This window comes from Lichenostomus cassidix, chromosome 10 (assembly GCF_008360975.1).
Source record: "Lichenostomus cassidix isolate B80296 chromosome 10, HeHo_3.0, whole genome shotgun sequence".
Taxonomy (NCBI): domain Eukaryota; kingdom Metazoa; phylum Chordata; class Aves; order Passeriformes; family Meliphagidae; genus Lichenostomus; species Lichenostomus cassidix.
In genome coordinates this window covers 4,350,084-4,360,036 of record NC_139491.1, presented here as the reverse complement: position 1 = coordinate 4,360,036, position 9,953 = coordinate 4,350,084, and the positions used below count along the sequence as shown (strand labels likewise).

The window sequence follows — 9,953 nt, the reverse complement described above, 5'->3', positions numbered from 1 at the left end:
TCAGTATTAGATTAATTCATTAAAAATATATTCCTGAAATTGTAAGGCCAAAGTGCTCAAAGAGTGGTTAAAACCAAAATCCTCTCCTTAAGCTCCTGTGTACTTATTTTTCAGAACTATTCAGCCTGTGTTTTAGATATTCCTTCTCCAGTAAATATTCTTCCCTTCCCTATGGGTTCAGTAGCTCACTTTTTACTGAATTGACAGAGCCAACTTCATCTTTGGCAGATTTATGCAGCACCTTGAGGAAAGGCTGTGCTTAAATCCATTGAGCTCTATGTGGGCTGTGGCTACATCCTCTCCAGTGCCCATTGTGTCTGTTCCTCAGTACTTTAAATTCAACACTTTCAGATTATAATGAAAAACTTCCAGATGTAGAGTTTGAATTTCCATTGCCTATGTTATCAGCAGGGAACATCACAGAGTTCTGGTGCCTGAATGAGTTCTGTGTGTTACCTGTAATGTAAAAAACCTCAGCAGTAGCAGGGATATCACATCCTAATTAACCATGATATCCTTGCACAGATAAAAATAAATCTATAACCCGCTTCTTTCCTACTGACAAACTCTTGCAGCAAGTAGAGGATGTGGTCCCAAACACTGTGCCTGGATGTGGAACCATTTGGCATGGCTTCTTTCACCTTTGTAATGTAAAGAGTTGCTTCTGGGTCTCTGTTACAAATTTATGTGCAGAGAATCATTAGGAAACATTTCTTCTGTTTTGTTGGCAGAGAGTTGCTAGCACGCACTAAATCATATTTTATTCACACTGCACTTCACAGCAGTGCAGCCAGGTGTTAAATAATAATAGAGTTACATCAAATGGCTGGGCAGTTCAATTGGGAGAAGCATCCAAAAGTTCCAGATACTTATCTGGAACCTTCCCAAAGAATGTTGGTCTGGAAACTGAGCTTAAAAAATATCATTAAAAAAGCTGGTTTGTAGAGCAGTCATCTTTTTGTGTTTTGTAAAGTACCTTAATATATAGAGGTTTGAGTACCTCAAAATAACTACATAATCTTTAATCAAAGGTACATGTAAAGCCAAGGATTCCGGAGTTTCTGACTTTTAATATTAAGTTGCTTTGTGTTTCTTTTTCCCATTACAGAATTAATCAGCAATCAGAAGTACTGAGGGGCAAATCATCAGTAAAGTAGCCTTTAAACAGACATATGAGAAACAAGTCATCTTGTTTCTTTTAAACAGTTTATGAAATTTGTTCCAACATTAACACATAATTTACAATTTTATGATTCTGAGCTTCTCATGTATGCACATACATGATTTGAAAGGACAGGAAACTGAAAGGAGAAGAAAATAAATCAAATTTTGGCAAGCACAGTGTTTTACTGACAGCAGCAAACAGGCTTTTATCCATCATTTCTGTACTTATGAGACTTTTGGCTGCATTCAAAGTCAAAAGTTCTGTCTTCTCTGGACTTAGGAAAATTGAGGTTCAGTTAGCAGAACACCCCAAATAAGTCCTTGCTTTTGAAATCCATCTCAATTTTCCAGTAGGTGAGTTCAGAACAGAACCCAGATTTACTGAGTATTTTTGGAGGTCTCCAGCCTAAATTTTCGTTTCATAAAGTTTTGTTCATGAGCAACAGGGCTACCACCTTAAAATCTTCAGCCTATGGCTTTTAGGGGCAATTTTTTCTGGTGAGAGATTTTAGTCTAAAACACCCTGTTTATATATGTAATATCTTTGATAATGCTCCCAGAATAAATGATATATTTCACATTTCCCTGTGGGAAAGATGTTTACTGTAGTGGTGAAAACAGGGTGATTGTTCCCTGCTCTCCCTTCCCACATTTTCTCTTTGGGCTTCATGTAAAAATAAGATACCATTGGTGCTGTGTACAAGTGTGAGACCACCAGCTAATTTTGCATAGCCCACTGAACAGTTAGATGGGAATTGCTCTTCAGGGTGTTCTCTTTGACAATAAACAGAAGCCTCAAGTCTGTGTTTGGCTGCAGTTCAAAAAAATTACTAAGGAATCATACACACTTATGTATATGAATACAAGCAATTGCACATTCCCATACAGTAAGCTTTGCAAGCACAGTTATTAACATTTTAAAATGAGTAAATGCAAATAAAATGACTGAGTAATACATGTTATGTTAAGATCAGCTATATGAAAAGCAAAAGGATTAAAAGTTAATTTCATCTTTTTTAATTCAAGGGACATATAAATGGCATTCTGGGTAGAGTCAACTCCTCTTTTATCAATCCTTTGATGCTGCTTTCTCACTGATTCAGTTGTTCAAATGCTACCTACATAATAAAATCCTGAGTTAATTTACCAAGATTTTACACCAGTGCAAATGAAAGAAGGGAAAGTGCTAAACAAGGCAATTAGCACTCTGTTTAGTGCACTCCCAAAATAAATGTAGGCAATTTACAATTTGGCAAATGGTACTCTATCCGGATCCAAGTCATTTCAGCCTAAGGGGCTGGGGAAGTTCATTAGGGGTGAAGGGAAGGGTCTTTGTTTTGCTTTGCTTTTTAACTATATGGATATATGTACACACATACAAATACACATGTTGCTGTTAAGGTTCCCCCCATTTCACCATGCAGCAACAGATGTGACCCCTCCTGGGGTTAGGAGGATTGCTGGTAAAAAAAATGTCAAGCTCTGTGCTCACACTGTCCACATAAATTACCTCATTTATGGTGATAATGCTCTTTCCAAAGTGAGGGATTCCAAAATTGGCAACTCACTGATAACCTCCTTTGTGGCTTTCTTGCCGTGATGGTTTTTTGTGTACTTACATGTTTATTATCACTGGAGCTGTTCAGATCAGATCTGTGAACCTGGGAATGTCCTGAGTGAAATGATAAGATAAAGCACTCTGCAACTACAACTGACTCTCTTTTTAATTGACAGGAAGGCTGCACTATGACTTCCATGTTTATTCTTGTAAGCTCCTTATTAATGCAAAAATAATAGCTGTTATTAATGCAGGATCACAGCCAGCATTAATATTTAAGATGTAAGAATGAAGGAGGTTAAATACGTGTTTATATTAGTTTTAAACAAAGAGCTTTGCAAAACAGTTAAGGCGAGTAATGATGACCAAATTCACAGCAAGTGTGTGCAGTGTGAAATAACTGCTACATTCTGGGGTTTAAATACATATTCTTGGTGGGACAAAGGTCTTTGATGACTCTCCTGCCTTGTCATGCCATTGTCTCTCTGAATTGCTACTGCTTCTTGCAAAAGAGAATAGAGATGAAGATCCTAAACAAAACGTGTAATATGCTATGATATTAGCACTGATTTATTTTTTTTTGTTTATTCTGTCTGTAGAGCTCTTTTATATGATAGATCATAAGGTAAAAGCATTCTTTTGTGCCCTCTAGCTGCTGGTTGCACAAATGAAAGGAAAAGGGAGAAAACAACCCTGTGATTATTAAATTCTCCTCATCTTTAGGGTTAAGTACCCTGGCTAATAAAGATCTCTCATGAGGATAAAGTTTCTTTCTTGGCAATGTCACATCCATTTAAGTAAAAATCATCTGGATGCTTTCAGGGATTCAAGCTGTTACCTTTACATAAAGCATCTACACCAATTCTTTGTATTGTTTTTATCCTCTGAGAAAGCCTGACATTGCATTTCTTGGTTAAGCAAACCTCCCACTGAGGGCAAGCTGTGGGATTGGGCCCTTTTGTGCTATAGAAATCTGTTTCACAATAAGCAAAAGAATTGTTTATGTGTTCTTGTAAAAATTTAATATCATTAAGCACACTATTTCAGACAGTGACAATTCAGCCTCATCTTGTACTGAGCTATCTTTATGACCTTTGATTTTAGACTTGTTTATTTTAGCATCACATTTGCTGCTGATCTTTGCACCCTCATATCCCAAACTGTTTCGTTCTCTTTGGCAGGTTGTTCTAATAATATCTTTATTAAGACAAACAGATAAAGTTTCTGCATTGTTACAGCTTATAAAAGAATAGCTGTATTTTTAAAAAATTGTTCTCTGAACAAACTCATCACCCAATACCTTTTGTGTATGCTTAAGGTGTTTGAAAAACATTCTGGGCCAAAACAGCACTGATCTTTTCTCTGCATTCCATTTGGGTAGGTGCAAATTTGGGTTTATGCAGGCTTACTTCCTAGCAAAAAGGATCTGCTTTAGACAGTCACAAGAACTCGATAACTTGTTAAGCACTGGCCTGGATCACCAAGGGAGGAGTCAAGCCTCTGCTGCTGCAGCTTTTCAACAAGAGGTCGGACAGATGTGTCAGGAGGAGTTCAGGTGTCTGCTCCTGCCTTGAGGCAGGTGTGCAGGTCGGGTGAGCTCTCTGCATGCTTCCCAGCTGGGTGTTTTTATGATTCAGTGCTGCTGCACTTGGCAGGTGAAGCTGTGTGAGTGTTTGGATTGCAGCGCCATGGGCAGAGCTGCTCCTTCCCCTAAAGGCTGTGCCTGCTCTGGAGGCAGTGAGCGATGCTGATGCCCATCCCCTCCGGCTCTGGGGAAGAGGAGGAGGCTGATCAGCCTCCAGGCAGTCTGACAGCAGGCTGTCCTCTTAATCCACAAGTTTGGTGTGCCTTTTCACCCTTGCTCATGATCTATTTAGGTGAGCATTTTCCTTCTCAGAGCTGGACCTTACATAATGCAGAGTGCAGCAGCACTGAAAACACATCTGAATCTTATTCACATTTCAGAAATGAAAAGGGAAAAGCCCTTTCTCTTGGCATCAAATATTAGATCCTATTTTTTGTTACAGCCTTGCAGTTTCATCAAAGTTGGGATTGCAGAGGAATACCTGTGATCTCTCTTTGTCCCTGCGATACATATGCATTTTTTTTGTTCCTTCCTGCAGACTAAATAACACTAAAAAAGAACCATGCAAGATAAAAAGGAGGAGCATAACTTCTGAAGAAACTCTGCTTCAGATTTTTCCAATATTGTCAATTCTTTGTTTTGAATCCATTTTTTCACTGTTAAGGGAAGAAGAAATATACCCCAGCCAGTCTTGTGTTCCAACTTCTTTACCTTTGTCTGCCTAACTCAGCTGGTATTTAATTGGTCAGCAATAGGAGGGAAGTTTCCTTTGAGGTAATGAATATTGACTGTTTATGTTGAAATGTCACTGTGAAAAGAAAGCCCAGCACCAAAGAGGCGGAACTCAGTGTGAGAGTTTCAGACACAAAGGAGACACCAGCAAAGCACAGGCATTGAAAAGCAAAGCAGCTGAAATTCAAAGAAAAGATGAAACAGAAATGGGCTACATGTGTGGGAATTTTAAGCTGTCAGTTGACAGGTGAAAAAGTCATTATTCCACCTGTTAGAACTAAGTGTAATTGCTTGTTTTTCCTAAAATAACACAGAGGCCGTGACTCATAATTTTTTTTAATTGAAAATTTGTTTAAACTTATTTGCAAATACTTCACTTTTTCTTTTGAGGTAAGTGGATTAAACTCATTAGCCAATTTTTCTACCTCAGACATGCGAGAGGGAAAGTACCACATTTTCCTTGTTGTGTTGGGTATTAGATAATCAAATCTTGCATTCAGCCACTCACTTTCTGTCGTAAAGCAGCTTGAATAGCAACTTTAGAGTTCGACATGCAAGTTTATCATCCATTCTATAGCACTCATTGATTTGGGATGAATAAAGGCTGTTCTCCAGCATCAACCCACTGCATGATGTATGGCCTGAAAGTTTTTGCTGCTGCATAAAAGCTGTTCTTTGTTCCCAGTTGCGTAATAAGGAATTGGATGAGGTTCTGATGTATTTTAAGCCATTCCTTATCTCGATGGCATGGCCATAGCAGCAGATTTCTGGGCTCCATAATTGAGTTTTGATTGTTGAACCCACTGTTCTTTCTCCTCTGTCATACTCCTTTGTGGTGACCTTTAGAGAACTCTGCTGAATAGTTTTTGCAAAGTTGACCCACTGCTATGGAGTATAACCTCCAGTTGTTCCATTTTGTTCATCTGAGTCATTTAGTATTAAGCTTTGATACACAATGAATTTTTTATTTTTAATGTAAACACTGACTTCGTTGTTTTGGGTAAAATTTACTGTGATATAGTTTAATTTATGTACATTCTTCTGGCTAAGGATCTTCATGGATATCAGTCAGGGGCTGAGCTCACAACATTTAGTCATAGATATTGTTTCTACAAACAATCAGTCTTCTTTTTACATCCCCTCTCATTTGATTTTATATTTCACAGTAGGATATTCCATTAAATGTCTTTGGGAAAGTAAGAGTAAATGAGGAAAAGCTCTTTTAAGTCAGTGTCTCTTAAACAAAATATATTGCAAACACATTCTGTTTTTTTCTGGGAAAAGCGTGCTAAAAAAATTTAATCAGATCATTTAAAATATACCTTCATATTAAAACCAGTATTTTTTATTCCAAGTAGACAGGAAGATTGAATTAATGGTGCAAATATTCCTTCAAAAATCAGAGCCTTTATTTTCAAATCTCCAGTTTAGTTTTGGCACTTGAAATATTCATGTGGTGTTTTTAAAATGTTCCCTGAATCAGACAAGTGTTTGAATCCAGTAGGCTTTTGTTTTTTATTTTCTCTTGGTGAATCATTGAACAATTTCTGCTTTAGCTTCAATCTGGGCCCATTCACACAATGTGTCCATCTGAAATATCCTGCAATCCTGCAAACAGTGGGCTCCTTTAAATAGAAAAGTATCACCAGGATCTGGACTGTAAACAAAACATTAAATGAATTAAACATGTAGGAAATATCTGCAAAGAAGGGAGCTAAATTTTGCTGCCTCTACCATTTCTCTACAGTCAGCAAAAGCTTTGAAAGTTAATGCTTTCTGCAGCCAGTCAGAATTCCCAATGGGAGGGCTGTGATCTCCCACAAAAGTTGGGATGAGCAGGCAGTGTGGGGAGGCAAAGTCAGCAAAGGTGATCTCTGCGTGTTTGGCTCTTGCCTGTGGTTGGGGGTTTGATTTTTTTTTCCCCCAGAAGCTTCCAAAGGCTTTAAGGAACTTTCTGAATGCCCAAAGGACAAGCTGCTTTCCCCTTGGATGGAAAAATAGCCCAGGCATTACCTGAATCTCCTAATTTGCTCTGCTGTGCATTAAAAAAATATATATGTCATACAAGCTAGCTAGAAATGAATCTGTTTTTACCATCTGAATTGCTGAAGCTAAACATACAAATCCAATAGTTTTGCATTAATTTTCCAGCTTGGAGAAAGGAATGGGCTGCATTAGCCTCCAATACCTCCCTTTGCTGTTTATTCCTTCACTTTAAAAAAACCCCCAGGCACATATTCTTACATTTTTATTGTCTTATTTTTAAAAATACCTGAGCTCTTCACGAGTGAGGTCCTCAAAATGCTGATCTCTCCAGCAAAGAATCATTTCATATCTCACGGTGTCATTCCAAAATACTTAGACTTACACTTGCATTACTTTGTTTTGATTTTGTGCGTCTACACAAATGGGAGATAACATCTTTAGTCACAATTCTGTGTTATGCCTGAACTCTAACCTGTGACATTCACCTAGCTCGATCTAACAAGCTTTGTGCTCCCTGTCCAGATGAAGAGTGATACTTCTTCATTAGCAAGATCAGTTTCACCTTTAAAAACCCTTTGCTTCCCGTTTGCATTAAGCCAGATTGAGATGTCTTGGGTCATGATGACATTTCAGGAGTATTCAGAAGCAAAAGAGGAAGTCATTACATCTGCAGTTCACCTGCAAAGAAGATGTCATTAAAAGAGGAAGCAAAATGAACCCCTGTCAACTTGTTAGGGCCCAAAAGGTAATTCTGCCATCATATATGGAGCAGGAGAGGATACAGAATCCTATTATTGCTGACACCAGATAACTTGCTGGTGTAAAAGGTTCTCTTTTCCAGAAAAGTTCAGGTGATACTAAATTTATTAATGTGTCAGTCTGGGGAGACGTGATGTCATTTCTGTTGTCTGCAGGGATGAAAACTGGAGTGTCCTTGCTCCTGTCAACACACTATCATCTTAATTTCTTCCACTGTGCACCTCGTTGCCATCTGTGGAGGGGAGAGCAAGGGATGAGCGTGAAGTGTCAGGGGAGATGCCTTTTTCAAAAGAACTACTAGTATTTGACATTTATCATTTTAACCTGCCTTTTTCCAAAACACAAATTTATTACATCAACATTTCGGGTGAATTGTTGGCCTGATCCTGCCAGGATCCAGTTCCTGTGAGGTGGAGCATTACCTGATGGTGTAGCTTTACAGAATCAGGATTTTGTTCTTCTCTAATAATCATCAATGCAGAAAATAGAAATATTATTGTGTTTTCTACCTGATGCAAAATCTAGCAATGACATTCTACTCCAGTGTAATTGGAAAAACAGTTGGCTTTTCAGACTGTAAAAGTACTTGATACAGTTCTGCAGAAATACTGATAGAATCATAGCTCATGTTAATGATTTAGAGTGGGTAAAAGTCTGAATCATGTACATTATTTCAAATAATATGGCTTTGTTTTTTTTTTTTTTCTAAACTAAAACTGCTATCTTCTTGAAAGATCCTGGTTGTAGAAATAAGGCCAAATCTTTGTTTTTAAGACATAGATGAATCATTTTTCAGCTATGCTGCATAAAAATACTTTCATCTTGAAGCGTTTTCTCCACCTTCTGTAGCTGGAGATACAGAATAGCTGAAGCAACTAAGCTGAACCCTTTTAATGAAGATGCTGTTCCTAAAAGGGAACATTTTCCAGGTGCAAAACATTTTATCTTGGCCTCTGAATGCAATCTAGAGTTTTTGTATGAACATTGTAGTAACAGGAAATATTTTCTTTCAGTTCCAAGGTGTCACATGCTGATTCTGTGCAACACATTTCAATATGGGTATTATAACAACTCGTCTGATACTGATCTTAATGGATTTTTGAACTGCTAATATTTCAGATTTGAACTGCTTGTACTTCAATTGATGATCTGAGCATTCCACAAATACCAGAACTAGCATGTTTACTGCCCTGCTGTTGATTGATATCTCCTAATGAAAAAAGCACCTGCAAAAATGATAAAGGAAAGTTACTAATTGGTTTAACTTAGGCCAGCCACTTCATATTTTATAAATGAGGAAACTTTTAAGGAATTGCTGCTGGAAGCCATCTGCTAACTAAATAAAAATGAATGATAATCATCAGGTTCCACATGCCACTTTGAGAAAGTGTCATCAGAAAAAAAAAAATACAGCTGCTTACTTCGAGGTAAAAACAATGCAGGAACTCAAATTCAAAGCCCCTAATAATCATATTTTATATTCTCAAGTGTTGATCAGTTTGGCATACACAAACCTGTCAGCAGGTCTGGACCCCTTCTCTAAATATCAGAGAGAATACTTGTGGTCATTTTTAAGAGCTGCCAGTAGAATTTACAATAGCAAATTACGATTTATTATTCCTTCCAGGACATCTCATGTTTCTGTTCCCAGTTCTGCTTCCCTCCTCATCATCCTTTTTTCAGCTAAAACTGTGTCAGGCTGGGAAATGTTCAGGATGTGTGTTTTCCACTTGTATTGTGCATAATTTTGCAAGTCATTAAACCTTTGTTTCTTGTCTTTTCTAACCTTCTCAGTAACCTATCTAAACAACTCTCAAAGGAAAATGAGTCAATCAGGAAAGAAACAGCCCTAATGCCAAAGCAGAAAAAAAAACCCCAAACCAAACAGAAATAGAAATAAAAAGGGAAAAGCTTTCACTTAAAGAATGCAAGTACAACCAACTTTGGGCTCCTTTAAAGACATGGACTATGTTTTAATTTATTTCTACTGCCTGTGAAGTTCTGTTGAATCTGAAAGGTTACTCATGTGTGTAAAATTAAGAACACTGAAGAATGTGGGAACACTTCAAGCTACATTTTCATATGAAGGATTCTACATAAGCACAAAATATGAGATTCTTCTTATAAATTCAGAATACAGACCTGCAGAGTATGCTGTTTTGTACAAGT

At 37.6% G+C, this 9,953-nt stretch overlaps 1 long non-coding RNA gene across 1 annotated transcript; it reads left to right on the top strand.

Moving 5' to 3' along the window:
- Positions 1–7,509: 7,509 nt before the first annotated feature.
- On the top strand, positions 7,510–9,627 carry LOC146432601 (uncharacterized). Its single transcript, XR_014854172.1, has 3 exons — positions 7,510–7,770; positions 8,634–8,713; positions 8,798–9,627. It is a non-coding gene; the product is annotated as an uncharacterized LOC146432601 (long non-coding RNA).
- The last annotated feature ends 326 nt before the right edge of the window (positions 9,628–9,953 follow it).